The sequence below is a fragment of the Odocoileus virginianus genome, chromosome 5, assembly GCF_023699985.2.
Source record: "Odocoileus virginianus isolate 20LAN1187 ecotype Illinois chromosome 5, Ovbor_1.2, whole genome shotgun sequence".
In the NCBI taxonomy this organism is placed as follows: domain Eukaryota; kingdom Metazoa; phylum Chordata; class Mammalia; order Artiodactyla; family Cervidae; genus Odocoileus; species Odocoileus virginianus.
Window position 1 is genome coordinate 29,222,656 of NC_069678.1, and position 18,483 is coordinate 29,241,138.

An 18,483-nucleotide genomic window follows, 5' to 3' on the forward strand; every position below is an offset into this window, starting at 1 on the left:
ATGATCTTAGTTTTCTGAATGTTAAGCTTTAAGCCAATGTTTTCACTCTCCTCTTTCACCTTCATCAAGAGACTCTTTAGTTCTTATTCATTTTCTGCCATAAGGGTAGCATCATCTGCGTGTCTGACGTTATTGATATTTCTCCTGGCAATCTTGATTCCAGCTTGTGTTTCCTCCAGCCCAGCGTTTCTCAAGATATACTCTGCATACAACTTAAATAAGCAGGGTGACAATATACAGCCTTGACATACTCCTTTTCCTACTTGGAACCAGTCTGTTGTTCTATGTCCAGTTCTAACTGTTGCTTCTTGACCTGCATACAGATTTCAGAGTAGGCAGGTCGGGTGGTCTGGTCTTCCCATCTCTTTCAGAATTTTCCAGTTTATTGTGATCCACACAGTCAAAGGCTTTGGCATAGTCAATAAAGCAGAAATAGATGTTTTTTTTGAACTCTCTTGCTTTTTTGATGATCCAGCGTATGTTGGCAATTTGATCTCTGGCTCCTCTGCCTTTTCTAAATCCAGGTTGAACGTCTGGAAGTTCTCGGTTCATATACTGTTGACATCTGGCTTGGAGAATTTTGAGAATTACTTTGCTAGTGTGTGAGATGAGTGCAATTGTGTGGTAGTCTGAGCATTCTTTGGCATTGCCTTCTGTGGGATTAGAAAGAAAACTGACCTTTTCCAGTCCTGTGGCCCCTGCTGAGTTTTTCAAATTTGCTGGCATATTGAGTGCAGCACTTTCACAGCATCATCTTTTAGGATTTGAAATAGCTCAACTGAAATTCCATCACCTCCAGTAGTTTGTTCATTGTGATGCTTTCTAAGGCCCACTTGACTTTGCATTCCAGGATGTCTGGCTCTAGATGAGTGATCATATCATCGTGATTATCTGGGTCGTGAAGTTTTTTTTTTTTTTTTGTATAGTTCTTCTGTGTATTGTATTCTTGCTACCTCTTCTTAATATCTTCTTCTTCTGTTAGGTCCATACCATTTCTGTCCTTTATTGTGCTCATCTTTGCATTAAAATTTCCCTTGGTAGCTCTAATTTTCTGGAAGAGATCTCTAGTCTTTCCCATTCTGTTGTTTTCCTCTGTTTCTTTGCATTGATCACTGAGGAAGGCTTTCTTATCTTTCCTTGCTCTTCTTTGGAACTCTGCATTCAAACAGGTATATCTTTCTCTTCTCCTTTGATTTTCACTTCTCTTCTTTTCATTGTTGTTTGTAAGGCCTCCTCAGACAACCGTTTTGCCTTTTTTGCACTTTTTTTTCTTTGGGATAGTCTTGATCATATGCTCAGTCATGTCTGACTCTTACAACTATATGGACTGTAGGCCCTCAGATGCTGTACATGGAATTTCCCAGGCAAAAATACTGGAGTGGGTTGCCATATCCTCCTCCAGGGGATCTTCCTGACCCAGGGATGAAACCCATGTTTCTTTCACCTTCTGCATTGGCAAGAGGATTCCTTATTACTGCACCATCTGGAAAACCTTAAAATGAGAGTCCAAACCAATTTTGTCCAATTTTTCTTATTGTAATCCCTTTTGGAATAATCTTCTCTCTGGCTAATTTTCCCCTGTACTTTCTTTAGTTCTCCTTCATCAAATGTTTCTTTAATTGTAACAAACTGATATTTCTGAGCCTATAAGAGAATGTTCCTGGTGTACATAGAGCCTTCTCTCTGATAAACACTGAACAATTTCCAGGAGTATATATTTTACTGCAATTGACTAGGAAAGGTAGAATGCTGCTTTATCATTAAATAAACATATATAACAGATTTAAAATTTTACCTATATTTTCTGATAAAACACAAAACCTTCAAAGCCCTCTTATTGCAGTCTGCGTTCCTAGTATCTCCTGGTATGTGAATTCTCATTTCTCTGTCCTCAGGCATGTGAAGATAAAGATTTGAGAAACTGCCAGAGGAGCTAAAATGGTTGTTAAAATTGGTCCTTCCCAGGAGTCACAAAATCTTTCACTGCAAGTAATAATCTTTGAAGAAATTAACCTTTCAGGGCATTGTTTACAAGAGAATAAGCAGGGTTCAACACTACTCCAAAACTTGTACAAAATCAATGGTTTACATGTTAATAACTGCAGGGTATTTGTAAGTTTAACTTTTCATCTGAATCAAATGCTACTCTTCACTATCTATAAAATGTCACAAAATAACAATTCTAATACATTAATTGCAGGCTGTGTTATTAGGATATGGTTTGTCATGTGCAATAGCCAACAACACAGTAAAAATCATCACATAGTAAATCAAACTCCCTTATTTTGTAATTTCAATCTTTCCACTCTTTCCTTTGTACTCACTGCCTCTAAGTTTTGTTTAGGTTTAAATTCATGCAGTGCAAAGAAATACTAAGAGGCTGAATAAAAATAAAAAGCATTAATGAGAACAACTGAAAAGTTTGAGTGGATGGGTATAAGAGACAGAAAATTAAAGTGGGTATTTTGGTAAAACCAGACAGTGCACTCGAGTTATTATCATGGCTGGATTGAGAATGTAGACCAGAGTTAGCTGGTTGAGAAGAGACAGTATTTCTGAGCAAAGAGTGACAAACAGGTAATAACGAGGCCATAAAACATTCAGTAGGGCCCTATTGTAATGTAATTTCTGAGTCTCGGAATAAAAAGGAGTTGAAAATTTAGTTAACTCTTAATGCTATTCTTTTAAGACTCTTGACTTCCATAACAGTATGTCTTCTGGTTTTCTTTCTATATCTTCAGCAGCTGCTTCCTCTGTACAATTTTTGCTGGTAATTTCATATCTTTTTGACATCTTGAGTTCTTAACCTTTCACCTCATCTCATCTCTTTCTTCATCATCTTGGCTTTATGAATTATCTATATATCACAGACTGACAAATTTTTATCTCCAGTTCAACACTTACTTCTGAATTCTTGACACTATGACTCAGCTGCTTTTTTCATATCCTCACTTAGATGCCTCATAAGTATCTCAAACTTAAGACATCCAGAATAAAATGAATTTTCCACACCAAATTTATCCATATCTCAGTCTTCAATTGATGAACGAATCACACCATCATCAATACAGTTTCCAAAACCAGAAAAATTGGCTTCTTGAGGAGTCCCCATCTCTTTTACTCCATATGTAGTCATTTTTATTATACCTTCAAATGTATTAAATGTTTTTCTACTTCTCTCAATATATACTTTTTCAATTGAAACCCATAATTTTCATTTGAACTACCCTAACAATTTTTCAACTTATCTTCCTGCTTCATTCATGACCTTCTGTAATCCCCAGTTACCCAGTAGCCATAAAAATTTACTTCCAAATATCTTACTATACTTTCCTTCACAAAACTTTTCAATGACTTTGAAATACTTCTAAAAATGTTCACTTTGAAACTTGTTTCAATTATTTCATAACCAATATAAAGTCAACAAATTCTTATGAATTATCTACAATGAAAAGGTCAAGTTCTAAATATTGCTGAGTAAATCAAACATTAAAATAATTACTACTGTATTTAAGGTTGAATTCTGGTGAAAATACCACTATATTTTGAGTGATTATTGTCAACTTTAAAATACAGTCATTTAACTCACTCAATACACCCAATGAGAGAATTAGAACTTTTCAAATGTATGTTCAATATCAATGTCTTTATGCCAGCAAAGTCATATTTTTAGCAGTCTAAGACAGAGGATGAGATGGTTGGATGGCATCACCGACTCGATGGGCATGAGTTTGAGTAAACTCCGGGAGTTGCTGATAGACAGGGAGGCCTGGCGTGCTGCAATTCATGGGGTCACAAAGAGTCGGACATGACGGAGCGATTGAACTGAACTGAACTGAATACAGTTTAATAAAATAATTGATTTATTCAACAAATACCCATTGAGAAACTACTATGTAGCAAGCATCTAATCAGCAACAACAAAAAATGTCTTGTATTCAGTCAGATTGCACTCTAGATATGAAAATGGACAAATTACAAGACAAGTAGATGAAATTTATAGTATGTTAGCCGCAAATGATTCAGAAAAGGTTAGCAGGGAGATGGGGAAATTAGAGATGGGGGTTGTATTTAGCTGGTCAAGTAAAACTTCAGTGAGAATAGGATATTTAGAAAAGACCTGGAATGGTGAGGGAATAAGCCATTTGTAGATTTGTGGAAAGAACAGGGTGAACAGAGGCTTTTCAAATGCAAATACTCTGAGGCAGAAACATGCTTTATGTGTTCTTAAAGTGACAGGAAGTTTTAACAAAGTGAATTAAATAGAGGCTAGTATGAATATAAGTAAAAAATGTGACAAACACTTACTGCATCATAGTTCTGGAAGCTGAAATTAAGCTGAAATTAAGGTGCTATCTATCAGGTCCGTGCCCTCTCTGATCTCCCCTGGGCTTTTCTTGTCTCACTCTCTTCCGGTGGTTGCCAGCAGTCTTTGGCATCCTCGGTCTAGGGCAGCGTGGCTCCAATCTCTTTCTCCATCTTCACATATCTTCCCTCTGTGTAGGTCTCTGTATCTCTGTTTTATCTTCTTGCAGGGACATCAATCATGGATTGCTGCTGCTGCTGCTAAGTTGCTTCAGTCATGTCTGACTCTGTGCGGCCCCATAGACGGCAGCCCACCAGGATCCCCCGTCCCTGGGATTTTCCAAGCAATACTGGAGTGGGTTGCCATTTCCTTCTCCAGTGCATGAAAGTGAAAAGTGAAAATTGAAAAGCTCAGTTGTGTCCGATTCTTTGCAACCCCATGGACTACAAACTACCAGGCCCCTCCGTTCATGGCATTCTCCAGGCAAGGGTACTGGAATGCCATTGCCTTCTTCAGTCATAGATTAGGGCCACCATAACTAAGTATGATCTTTTCTTAACTATTAACATCTGCAAAGAACCTATCTCCAAATAAGATCACATTTGTGGGTACAGGGGCTAACTTTAACATACCTTCTAAGAAAAACAATTCAATCCACAATAATCACATTCCAAGACTTCATGTGGGCCTGACTTTTAGAGAGATAATATTCAACTCACAACAGCCCACTATTTGATCTCCAATAATTCACATCTATTATGTAAAAAAACAATGCATTCATCTCATCTCAGCACTTCTAAAAACCTTAGCCACTTCAGCATCAAATCTCAAATTTAAAGGTTAAACTCAAAAAATCTCAAATCTCATCATCTAAATAAGTATTGCTTAGATTCTGCATATGGTCCAACTGGGGCAAAATTCTTCTCCATTCATAGGCTTTTGAAATAGAAAAACACTTATCTTCTTCCAAAATATAATAGTGGGCCAACCATTGGGTATATATTCCTATTCTAAAAGGAATAAAATGGAATAAATAAAGGGGTTTTAGCCTAAATCAAGTTTGCAGTTAATCAGGGCAATTCCATGAGCTTTCAATGCCTGACAGTAACCCTCTGTGGCTCAGTGGTCTGCCCTTTCTACTCTCCAAGGCCATGAGCCTACTCTCTCTGGTCTCTACCCTTTTAATTCTGTCCTTAGATTCCCTCTTCCTTTCCTTCTTCCTCTCTCTGTCCTTCTGCTCAGGCTGTCAGTGTTTCTGCAAGTAAAAAGAAAACTTAAAACAACAACAACAAAAAAAAACCCCAAACACCTTGTTTCCATCAATATTAAGGGGATATACACTATTAGTCATGAGGATTTTCCACTGGTCCTCCTGCATAACCCCACTTCTCTCCCTTGCTTCTTCTATTAAGATGGTTGATTGGATCGATCAGTCACTCATCCAATGTCTTTACCAAAAGGTTGTCCAGTTATACCATTGGCTGTGACTCCACAGAACATTATCTGGTTAAGCTGAGGATTTTCCAAATTATCATGTTCTGCTTTATATTTGCTTGTCAGTTCTTTCCCAAATTTACCTCCTTTTTCTTATATTTTACCATAAGCAGCAAGGAGAAACCAGATTTTACCTTCTACATTTGCCTGGATATCTCCTCAGTTAAATATCCAAGTTTATTGTTTGTAAGTTCTATTTTCCATTCAGTGATAGAAGGTACTTCAGTCAAGTTTTCTGTGACCTTATAACAAATTAGTTTTTAACAAAGATCACTTTCTCTCCAGAGTCCATTAACATCATCCTCATTTTTGTCTGCGACTTTACCAGGAGTACCGTTAATGCCCATTTTTCTACTAATAATAGCTACAAGATAGGTAGACATTTTTCTATCATATGCTTCAAAACTTTTCCAGCTTCTATTCAATATCCAATTCCAAAGCCAATTCCACATTTGTGTATTTGTTACAACCATACTCTACTTCAGGTACTAAAATCTGTATTAGCATTCTGTTTGAGGAAGTAATCAAGACAAAGAGACTACAAGTTGATCCATAAGCTTGTCCTGGACAACTGGGCCCTCCTCAGGCTCCCTTATTTTTAGAAAGTACATTCTTCCCACTGTTGCCAAAGCTAGAATAGTTTCCAAAGACAAAACTTTGAAAGAATAAGGAGCTATTTTTTTACAATGATATAACTTTCTATATTTGTCTTTGAAGTTTAAATCATCATTTCATTAAATAGCACATGTCTTAAGTTGCTTCGGTCCTGTTCAACTCTTTGTGACCCTATGAACTTTAGCCTGCCAGGCTCTTCTGTCCATGGGATTCTCCAGGCAAAAATACGAGTGGGCTGCCATGCCCTCCTCTAAGGGATCTTCCTGACCCAGGGATTGAACATGCATCTCTTGCATCTCCTGAATTAGCAAGTGGTCTCTTTACCACAAGCATCACCTGGGAAGCCCTGATCAAATAGACAACTAAGTATTATTATTTCCCAATGGGCTATGATCTATTAAATCAAGTGTTTTAAACCTTTTGATGCTTTTGGTAGACTTTCTTAAAATCAAATTCTAAATTATCTTATTGATCTTGAACTAACTTTGTTTTCAGGGTATTTTCCAAGACCCTTGAATGCCTCAAAAGATGTGTCTTATCTCCTTATAAAAGAGAAATATTAAAATAACTAGGCTTATCTGATCATTGAAAATACTTGGGAAGCATTGTCAGATAAGAAGAGATGCTAAATTTTCTTTAGGGTATAAAGAAATTCTGGGTATAATGTCATAATTTTAAAATATGTCAAAGAAAAAAAAAGAAACCAAATTTTCTTGTCAGCTGCATTATAATGAACTCTAACCATGGTTTTTAAGCCTTTTGTTAGTTATGGTTATTGTTTTACACTGAGGCTTTTGCAAAAATGTTCTTGCAAAAGTGCTTCTTCAAGATTCATGAAAGACTGAACAACACAGGTTTCTGATCATTAAAATCAATTTCCTTTCACGTAGGAGGGGCAGCAATGGGAATTTCAAGCACTTTCCCAAGGCCACCTGCACAGCCCCACAAGATGTCATGTGATGGGAGCCCTAAACCTGCTCCTGTTCTCTGTCCCCACATCAGTAAAATGGGCCCACTCCATTGATGACATAATGCTAAATGTGAAGATTATTGCTAAATGTGAAGACTTGTCTCTGCTCTAGGACACTCTGCAGACTTTGCTTGAACCTCTACAAGGGAGTGGATGAGCAGTGAACACACAGAAACTTCAAGGCCCAAATCCTACCACAAAGTTTTGGAAGCTGTTAGGTTGCATAAGATTCAAGCAGTGAATGACCAGAAGCAAATCTTCTTGTTTAGTTGCAAAGTCCTATCCAACTCTTTGCGACCCTATGGACTATAGTCCTCCAAGCACTTCTGTCCATGGGAATTTTCCAGGCAAGAATATTGGAGTGGGTTGTCATTTCCTTTTCCGGGGGATCTTCCTGACCTAGGAACTGCCCATGTCTCCTGCACAAGAGGCATCTCCTGCATTGCAAGTGGATTCTTTTACCACTGAGCTATCTGAGCAATACACAAGTCTATCCAACCCCTAAAAATGGTCAAAGGATATAAGCATTTGTAGGTGTTTGGGGGCTTTGGAGGAATTTTATTCCCTATCTGGCACGGCACTTCCATTCCTTATATATCACTTGGTAAAGAAAGGGCATGTATGTGATGGGAGATCAGAGTAACAAGTGACCTTTGAGAAAGCAAAAAGACTGGTAAGGCAGATTAAAGCTCTAGGCATCTTCTAAGAATGGATGCCGTTTGAATTAAGTTAGATGTGTCTATGGGCTTCCCTGGTGGCTCAGACTGTTAAGAATTTGCCTACAATGAGGGAGACCTGGGTTTGATCCCAGAGTTGGTACATTCCCTGGAGGAGGGAATGGCAACCCATTCCGGTATTCTTGCCTGGAGAATCCCCACGGACAGAGGAGCCTGGTAGGCTGCAGTCCATGGGGTGCAAAGACTAAGCACAGCACACAGCACAGACATGTCTATAACTTTGGAAGCTGTGGGTTGGGCACTATGGCAGAGACAACAGAAGGAGAAAGTACCGCTAGGTTTTGGCTCCAGCTCTGGAAAGGGGCAGAAACCTGATAGCCCCCACAGAGCAATAGCTCCTAGCAGTTATACACAGTGTTCCTTCATGTAGAGCTTCCCACAGGGTAATAGCATCTCACAGTGAGAACTCTCCTTTCTATCAAGAGGCGAATTGAGAATATACTCCATTGACCCACTTCTGCCATGGCTAAAACTCCCTCTTTAACAACAAGTCATACCTATTTGTAGCAGAGAAGCACCATAACCACCAGCTTGCTTTCTCTAGAAATGCATGTGCTGCTAGGCTGGGTAGAGTATGTAGATTCTCCAACCCCATGCTTATTTCTGTGGCAGGTAAGAAGGCAATGGGAGAAACTTCCACTGATGCCTAGAAACAGGAACAAACTGCAGCAGTCAGTGAGCTAAATTCACAGTAGTTTGGCTGGTGATCACATATGAGCCCTGGCTATTAATCCTTTGTACTGAAATCTGGGCTGCTTTAAAGGGGTTGACCTTATGGATTGGACAATGGGAAATTGGGAGATGGGTGATCATGAGTAAGCCCTTGTAGGATCAAGGATTGAAACATTCAGGTTTGCCTGCAAAAGCGAGGCAAGTCTTCACTGTTTTCCATGCCCTAGCTTATAAGGTACTGGCAGTTAGGAAGCTGATGACCTAGTCCAGGTACAAACTCTTATGACTGGCTCTTCAGTAGATACAGAGCTTGGATGTATCACTGGGGAAGATGGCTTATTGCCCAGGATGCCAGATTATCCTTCAAATACAGTGAATTTGTTAATGCAGCAATTGCATGTCTGATGTTTTATAAACAACATCCAAGGTGACTGCCACAGGAGTCTGGGGCCATCCACTAGAGTACCAACTGGACTGGGAAATTGACTATTTTAGCTCCTGCTGTCTAAGTAAATATTCTAAATATGCCCTGGGTTGTGTGGACACTGCATCTGGTCTAGCCTAAGCTATCACCCTGTCACCAGACAAACCAAGCTGCCATTACTTAGAGATTAGAGAAATTGAGTATCATATACAGATACCATCCTCAACTAGACAGTGATTGAGGGTCAGGCTACAAAGGTCTTGATTGGAAGGACTGATGTTGAAGCTGAAACTCCAATACTTTGGCCACCTGATGCAAAGAGCTGACTCATTGGAAAAGACTCTGATGCTGGGAAAGATTGGGGGCAGGAGGAGAAGGGGGCGACAGAGGGTGAGATGGTTGGATGGCATCACCAACTCGATGGACGTGGGTTTGGGTAGACTCTGGGAGTTGGTGATGGACAGGGAGGTTCATGGGGTCGCAAAGAGTCAGACACCACTGAGCGACTGAACTGAACTACACTGAGAGAAACTGAGTGTCATATACAGATACCATCGTCAACTAGACAGTGATTGAGGGTCAGACTACAAAGTCTTGATATACTAAATTGGGAAAAGAACTGATGTTGAATGTAAGTTCCATCTTTCCTATAACTTACAAGCAGCAGGGTAAATGAAAAGGAAAAATGTACTATTAAAGAAGCAGATTAAATTACTAACAGGTAAAATCATCTCCACTTGGGCTTCCCAGGTGGCTCAATAGTAAAGAATCTGCTTGCCAAAGCAAGAAATGCAGGAGACTCAGGTTTGATCTCTGTGTGGGGAAGATTTCCTGGACGAGGAAATGGCAACCCACTCCAGTATTCTTGCCTGGAGAATTCTACAGACAGAGGACACTGGTGGGCTATATAGTCCATGGAGTCACAAAGGTTGGCCCACTGAGCAACAGCACACACACAAGGACCTCTTACCCCATGCACTAGATTGGGGATCCTTGCCAAAACACTCAATGCCATAAAGCCATGAAAGTCACGGAGAATAGCTATTCCCCAACTCTCACTGTGGATCCATGTGTTATGCTTCAGATTCTCATGTCTGGGGAATGAGTTATCTACTGGAATTTGCAACAAGACATCCACCAGCTTGGGTAAGTTACTCTGCACTATGGGTTAAGGGGGACCACTCAGTCTCTACTGGGATCCTATGGCCCTGCCCCAAGCTGGACCCGTTGAAATGTACTGTACTTGGGATGGAACATATACCATCAAGAGAGAGGAGCAAGTGAGTGTCCTCACCTGGTGCATTCTGTCCCCAGTCCAGCTCCTTATGCCTGACAGTGTTGCCTCTCTTGGACAACATGTACGTACAGTATGCACAGCCAGGTCAAGCCCCTAAAGCTACCATCCTTCCTCTCCTCAAGGCCAGATGGATGCACTCTCTTCTCCACTGGTATGATCATTCAGCCACTGTCTTTTCCCCTGCCATTTGGCCTGAAAGATATTACAGCACCTACAGAAGCCCTTACTAAATTCACCCAGCAAGCCTTATATAATAAGCCAACAAAGCCTGTAGTTACTGAACACTGAAATATTTTTAATGAGAAAAGCTGTTCTCCTAAATAGGATGATTTGGGGCATTGTCCCTGCCTCACAAGGGTGCACCTGTCCCATTTGCTAAACAATGTGTTGTGTGCTCATACTTGTCTGCTAAAGTGTCATCTTTATTAAATCACATGGGGACACGTGTGAACTCACTGAGTGGTCTGACCTCCAGCTAAAGGGACTTAATAAATGCAATCATGGGACTCTTGGAAAAAAATATTGCTTACTTTGAGAATCATTATCTTAATTTGAGTTTTCTCCTGCATGTGCCTATACTGTTGCTGTGTTGTCTGCATCCAAACAGCCAGACAGCCATCAAAGAAGCCACCTCCATGCCAGTGAAATTTCTTGCTGACAGCTCAGAGATCACTGAGGAAGACTGGGCATGTGATGAATGTTAGTTTTGCCCACTGTTCCCATAACTAGAACCATTACAAGGATGTAGCCTTGAGAGAAAATTCTATTTCCAAATTAGGCCATATAGACAGGTCTCACAAATTAGAACTTCCACATAACTTTTGTGGGGCATGCAGTTGAACCCAAACTATATGATGTCCTATGTATCAGCTTCATTTGTACCATATTTGTAATCCTCTTAGTTCAGTCCAGTTCAATTCAGTCTCTTAGTCATGTCTGACTCTTTGTAACCCCATAGATTGTAGTACGCCAGGCTTCTCTGTCCATCACCAACTCCTGGAGCTTACTCAAACTCATGCCCATTAAGTCGGTGATGTAATGTTATAGTATTCAAAATAAAGTCTCTGATTTCCTGCAGTTGGCAGCATAAGAGGGTTTACTTTGCTCATGTTCAATTGCTGTTGTGTCCGACTCCTTTGCAACCCTACAGTCTATAGCTTGCCAGGCTCCTCTGTCCATGGAATTTTCCAAACAAGAATACTGGAGTGGGTTGCCATTTCCTCATCCAGGGGATCTTCCTGATCCAGAGATCAAACCCACATCTCTTTGTCTCTGGCATTTGATGGCAGATTCTTTACCACTGAACCACCTGAGAAGTCCTAAGAGGGTTTATAGACACAAATAAATATATCATGTCTGCCCAAATGCAAGATAAGTGCTTTTTTCTTCTGGAAAGATTATTTAATATAGCCAGTCAGTGATAATATTGTTTAAAACACTGTCTGGATTTGTAAAATGATCATTGGGAAGATGTAGTGAGATTCTGAATATGAGCCATTAGGTGAATAGGAGGGTCATTTTTCACATGATAGAAGGTAGGGGAGAGGAAGCTTTAGGGCATGGTAACCCACTCCAGTATTCTTGCCTGGAGTATCCCATGGACAGAGCAGTCTGGTAAGCTACAGTCCATAGGATCACAGAGTCGGACACAACTAAAGCAATTTAACACATCATGTGCATGCACAAACACACACACACACGTAAGACAAGTTGGGCAAGTTAAATTTGAGATACATACTAGGCATTGTATTAATGAGGAATACACAAGTGAAAGTCATTCAGCTGTGTCCAACTCTTTGCCATCCCATGGACTATACTGTTAATAGAATTCTCTAGGCCAGAAAGCTAGAGTGGGTAGACTTTCCCTTCCCTAGGAGATCTTCCCAACCCAGGGATCAAACCCAGATCTCTCTCATTGCAGGCAGATTCTTTACCAGCGGAGCCACAAGGGAAGCCTTGAAGAATTGATGCTTTTGAACTGTGGTGTTGGAGAAGACTCTTGAGAGTCCCTTGGACTGCAAGGAGATCCAACCAGTCCATCCTAAAGGAGATCAGTCCTGAGTATTCATTGGAAGGACTGATGCTGAAGCTGAAACTCCTATACTTTGGCCACATGATGCGAAGAACCAATTCATTGGAAAAGACCCTGATGTTGGGAAAGATTGAAGGCAGGAGGAGAAGGGGATGACAGAGGATGAATGGTTGGATGGCATGGTATTGGACATGAGTTCAAGTAGGCTCCAGGAGTTGGTGATGGGCAGGGAAGCCTGGAATGCTGCAGTCCATGGAGTCTCAAAGAGTCAGACATGACTGAGTGACTGAACTGAACTGAGGCATTATATTGAGTTGGTACATATATAGAGGAGAATTGAGTTCAGAGTGAAGGTGTTATCTAGAGATACAAACATGCAGTCACCACCACATAATTAAATATGTATACACATGACTGTGGTGCTGCAGTCATAAGAAACATATTGTTGCTCTGTATCACCAGTTCTTGGCATAGAACTGTTAAAACTCTTGGAGTTTCCTGAGTGATAGTGGTGAGAGGAGTATATTTTATAAATTTAAAATAATTCTGTTTTAACTACACTTGAGCAGAGAATAGAGGCTAGTTGCCAGAGGAACAATCAGACAATGTGACTAGGGAGTGTGAAATGTTATCTTTCATCCAATTTCCTCTGGGAAAGGGAGAGGGGGGCTGAATATTGACTTAATCACCAATAACTAATAATTTAATAATCCATGCCTATGTAATGGGCCTCCATAAATCCCCTCAACAGTGGGTTTTGAAAAGCTTCTGTGTTGATGACCACATTGAGGTGCTGGTAGGGCGACATACCCACAGGGCCATGGAAGCTCTGTGTCCCTTCTCTGTACCTGTGCTATGCACCTCTTCATTTGATTATTTCTCTGTACTTTTTAGTATATCTTTTATAATAAACAAATCTAAGTAAATCTTACTCTGACTTCTAAGAGCTTAGAAAATTATCAAAGCCAAGGAAGAAGTCACGGGAAATGTAAATTTATAACTGGTTCTCAAAGGTACAGAAATAGCAGACTTGCCAGCAACATCTGAAATGGGGAGTCTCGTGGGACTGAGCCTTTAACCTGTGGCTTCTGCACTAATTCTGAACATTTAGTTTTAGAATGAATTAAATTTTAGGACAATAAATTGGTATCCACAGAGAATTGGAGAGAATTTCTTGATGTGGAAAACCCAAACATTTGGTGTCAAAAGTGTCCTGTGAGTAGAGGGGACCCATTTTATCTTTTAACGAAGCTTCAAGTGATCATCAAGAGAGTGAGTGTAGACAGAAGACTGGGATAGGGTAAGGAGCAAACCCTGAAATACTTTGAAGTCCAGTTGGGGAGATGATTAAAAATGAAGCAACAAGAAAATGTCCATCAAAAAAAAAAAAGAAAATAAAATGTCCATCATCTTCAGTTCTCAGGTCAATTCAGTTATAGAATTTTTTGTCAAGTTATGATTCTATTACTCAAAAATTTATCTCAAACCCCAAATACCAACTTATATAATACTCAGAACATTGTTGCATTCTTCAGTCTGTGGATTTTGTGTCTATCTTTACTGTTATAGTGCTTGCACAAAACAGTATAGTATAGCTCTCCCTTCCTGCCTTATATCTTGATGTTCCCTTCTCTTCCTTACTAATAAATATTTTACATAGTATTTGCTACCTCTTGGCCAGCAAAAGTTTCTTCTCTTGCTATCTTGACATTTCTTTTAAAGCCAAATCTCTTTCTAAAATTATCAAACCATCCTTTGTTGGCCTTAAATCCCCCAACTTTAGATACTTCACTTTCTTTTTGCTTTAAGTTGCCATTTAATAAGTTCATTTTTTTTCCTCAAATTATAGTAGGATCTACAGGTAGGCCTTTTCTATCCTGTATCCACACAGAAACTGCATTTTCAATATATGATTAAAAGTTATTTCGCAAAAAAATATACAAGGTTTTCACACATGCATCATCTACTGGTATAGCTATAGGGGGCTTCTCAAATTTCCTTTTCTTCATTTTTATCCATGGTTCTTAGGCTGGACTCTTGTCTTAAACTGGTGGATAACCACAGTTATAGATCTCAATCTACAGTACAAATCAATTAGCTTTTCTTGTAACATTGTGACTTTTCTCAGCTTATTGGGAGGATTTCCAGCATCACTCGTGGTACTTCATGAAGGGCCCATGGTATGACTCAAGGTCATATTTTCTCTTGACAGAGAATAGCACCCTGTATAGTCTATAGGTGTGTGTGTAATTCTGACAAATTGTAAAGTTTTGTAATAGGTGTGTATATATCTTATGGTAGCAAATAATAAAATAGACACTACCTACCACAAATTTTATGCATTAATGACACATCCAACTTTTACTTATTGCCTTTATATTTCTAGATTATGCAGTTTATCTGCAAGTCTTTTCAAACTGTCACAAATCTCTAAAAATTTTCTAACATATTTATAGAAAAATATCCACAAATAAGTGGATCCATGCAGGTTCAAATCCATGTTTTTCAAAGGTCAACTGTACTCAAAAATTATTTTTTCCATCCGAAGTGTTATTTTGACAGACAACAGGGATCAGATACTCTAAATCTTTTATTATTTTGAAAATGAATCCTACAATATTGCTGACTTATTTTTAATCTTATCCAGAAGTCCATGGCAAGATATTCTAGACTATTCAAATGTACAGTGATATATCTATTAAAAAAAAAAAAAAAGCTTGCTGAAGCATGAAAGAGGTGATTAGGATACATGAAAAGGCACTAGGGTTGTGCGGACACAGAAGAAAGAGCATGTGAAGGTACAGAGAAATAGCAGTCATCTGCAAGTCAAATAGGGAGACCTCAGGATAAAGTCTTGGACATTTAGCCTCCCTCCAGAACCGTTGAGATATAAATTTCTGTTTTTTAAGCCACTCAGTCTTTGGTATTTTGTTATGGCAGCCCTAGAAAACTAATACACTAATAAAGATTTTTTTGAGTATGTAATCACAAGTTCTCAAGAATTACAGAGAAAAAAGATGTGCTTAACATTAAAATCATATCAAATATAATTCAATTTGTGATGATTTAGAAGCAATTTTAGACTTTGAAAAATCTAATGTTATCATAAGGATGAATTGTTATTATATTTCAGAAGTAGATGCTTTATGGGAGTGTTCCCCGACAGAATAATAAAATATAAGAGATTTTTAAATTTTTACTTTATTTTAAAATATTGAGTCTGAAAGAAAGCAATTAAAATAACCACCTTGCCATGAATGATTTAGCAATAAATTCTAATGATAAATTGCATTTACTATTAGATAAGAAAAATGCAGTATAAATTTTTGAAAATTTTGATAAACTATATACATTTTTCCTTATTAAATATTTTAGATATAAAGAAATTATATATTTGATAACATCATAGAAGGCATACTGTATGATTATTATTTTCCTAATTTCATCTGTGGATAATAGCAGAGACTGTAAACATGAAAATTTTAACTTTGTATAAAACTTTGTGCACAGTTTTTGGAATATAAAAAAAACTAATACAGCTGCTCCTGTCTCTCACCTCTATTTCATTTCTTTTTCTTTCTTGGTACTTCCTTGGAAAGTTCCTCAAGGAATTCCTTATTTTTTTTTAGGGGTCAATTTAATATGTCATGGTTTCTAAAAATGTTTAAAGTGAAACATTTTTTCAAGGATTTTGTTTAACTTATTGTATTTGCCCAAGCAAAGTTTATTATTTTATCTTTTCTGTGATGATTTTATATAATATCTTTATAGCACTTATCACATCCTGAAAAATAAGTATTTGCATTGTTGGCTTTCCTGTTCAATGTGATTGCCTCAGTTCTTAGCTCTGTGCATGGTTACTATAGTAAGACCTTACTGAATTAAAGACTTGTTCAAAGAGAAAAAAAGCAGATTTTAATAAGGTAAATACAGATGTTTACAATACTGTGCTATGTTTTGACTAACTTTTACCAAATATTTGTAAAATAGAACAGTGTTTCAGATATAACCACATAGATGTATACAAAGAATGGCAAACTAGGATGGGGCAGAAGTGATGGAGGCAAGAGAGCTGGAGAATGCTTTGTATGATCAGATAAGAGACAAAAGTATTATAAAAATTAAATAAAATGAGTTATCTCTTACTATCTAATCACAAGCTAACACTATGTATTGTATGCATGCAAAATATATCTGCGTATATAAATGTACTATATTTACATAGACACATACATATGCATTTATACAAATTATATATGTATATACAATTTCTAGATAAATGCTCAGTTTTAAGCAACCTGTTAGAGAAGAATTGGGAAAATGATTAATATTCCAGAAAAAAAATATCTTGTAAAGGTACGAAAGTTGCATGTAGCTCATACTGTGGCTGTTTCTTTCTTTAGCTTCCAAGAGAAACGTAATGTCAGAGAGAGATGGTGCAAAGTCTTAATTTGCAGTGATTATCAGAATCACAGAGACAATGAGCCAACTTAATAAACCTTCTTTAAAGAGCATTCATGTGTGAATTTGAGAATGTAAAGGCTAATTTACTGAAAAGAAAATGTAACAGTTAAATGGAAGAAAGTGCACAATGAGTGGGTACACATTGTGTCACAGAGGAACATATTACACTGTTAACCTAAGGAGAATTATACCCACCAAATGAAGTCTGTTTAGTTAGATATGAAGATAAATTCTTTCTTTCTCTGTCTAGTTGATTTCATGGGTATAAGCCCTGGGGTAGAATAATATTTACAGTAGACAGACATTACAGTTAAGGGTGGGAAGAACTGGGCTAAAAAGTGCAGGTGAAATCCATATCTTCTTTTCTTTTATTGCATCTAGACCTTCACATGTGAGATTATCTGTTACGCAGTGGTTTCTATGTAGAAACCACTTGCAAATGAATGAAAATATACCTTAAGTGACAATTTTGTTCATATCTTTCTTATTTGTGTTGCTATTACTTATTTTCTTCTGAATAATTTTTTCACCATCTCAGATTTAACCTAGTCCAAACCCAGAACTAGATGTAACCTAGTAACATAGATCTGAAAAGGAGTACTAAAGTTAATGCAAGTCTAAATTCATCATTATTCAACCAGTGGAGTCAGGGATACTAAAGGACCAACTAGAGTCATTCATAAGGTACACACACATTTGCTGACTTTTACTCCAGTACTTTCCCCATCAAAACATGCCATTTATGGCAACACACTTAGGGAAAGAATATCAGGGAATTATTAGAGGAAAATGGCCTGAGCTGGACACAGTATATTCTACTATACACATATCAGGGAATTATCAGAGGAAAACAGCATGAGGTGGACACAGTATATTGGATTATACACGTGCATACATATGTACTACATTGTGTTTGTATATATACATATACACATATAGTAATGCAATATAATGATATATGTACTAATATATCATATGTAATGCTATATATGTGTATGCATATATACATATATGTAAAACATATTAAATACATTTAATATATTAAATTATATAATTTTAAATTTATATAATATGTAAAATATATAATAGATTTAAAAATACATAATGAAATAATTCTATTGAAAATACTTCTTATATTTATATGAGAACAGGCCAGGCACATATAAACTATCCCATCATAATAAACATCCCCTAAGTTGCTTAAAATAATTTATGAAATTTGCTTTAAAAACTCTCCAAAATTGCTTAAATCAAAGTTTCCTTCTTATAATATGCTCCAAATTTCAATTATTTACACCACAGACTATTAGTCTCCTTATAAGAGTAAGAAGACCTCTGCACTAAAAAAATAGATCTAGCATTCCCATTAAAGATAAGTCTTCTTTTGGAAGCACATCAGAAAAACAGATTCCAAACAAGGCTGTCCATGTCAGGCAAAACAACTACACTGCACCCTTAATAGATACCTCTTG

The 18,483-nt window shown here is 37.8% G+C and overlaps 1 long non-coding RNA gene across 1 annotated transcript in view; it reads left to right on the top strand.

The window, feature by feature from the left end:
* Window positions 1-17,061, top strand: part of LOC139035178 (uncharacterized) — a 55,936-nt gene extending 38,875 nt beyond the window's left edge. The window contains exons 2-3 of the long non-coding RNA XR_011487765.1: window positions 10,303-10,364; window positions 12,437-17,061. This is a non-coding gene — a long non-coding RNA (uncharacterized lncRNA). The remainder of the gene's footprint in view (window positions 1-10,302; window positions 10,365-12,436) is intronic.
* Window positions 17,062-18,483: the final 1,422 nt, after the last annotated feature.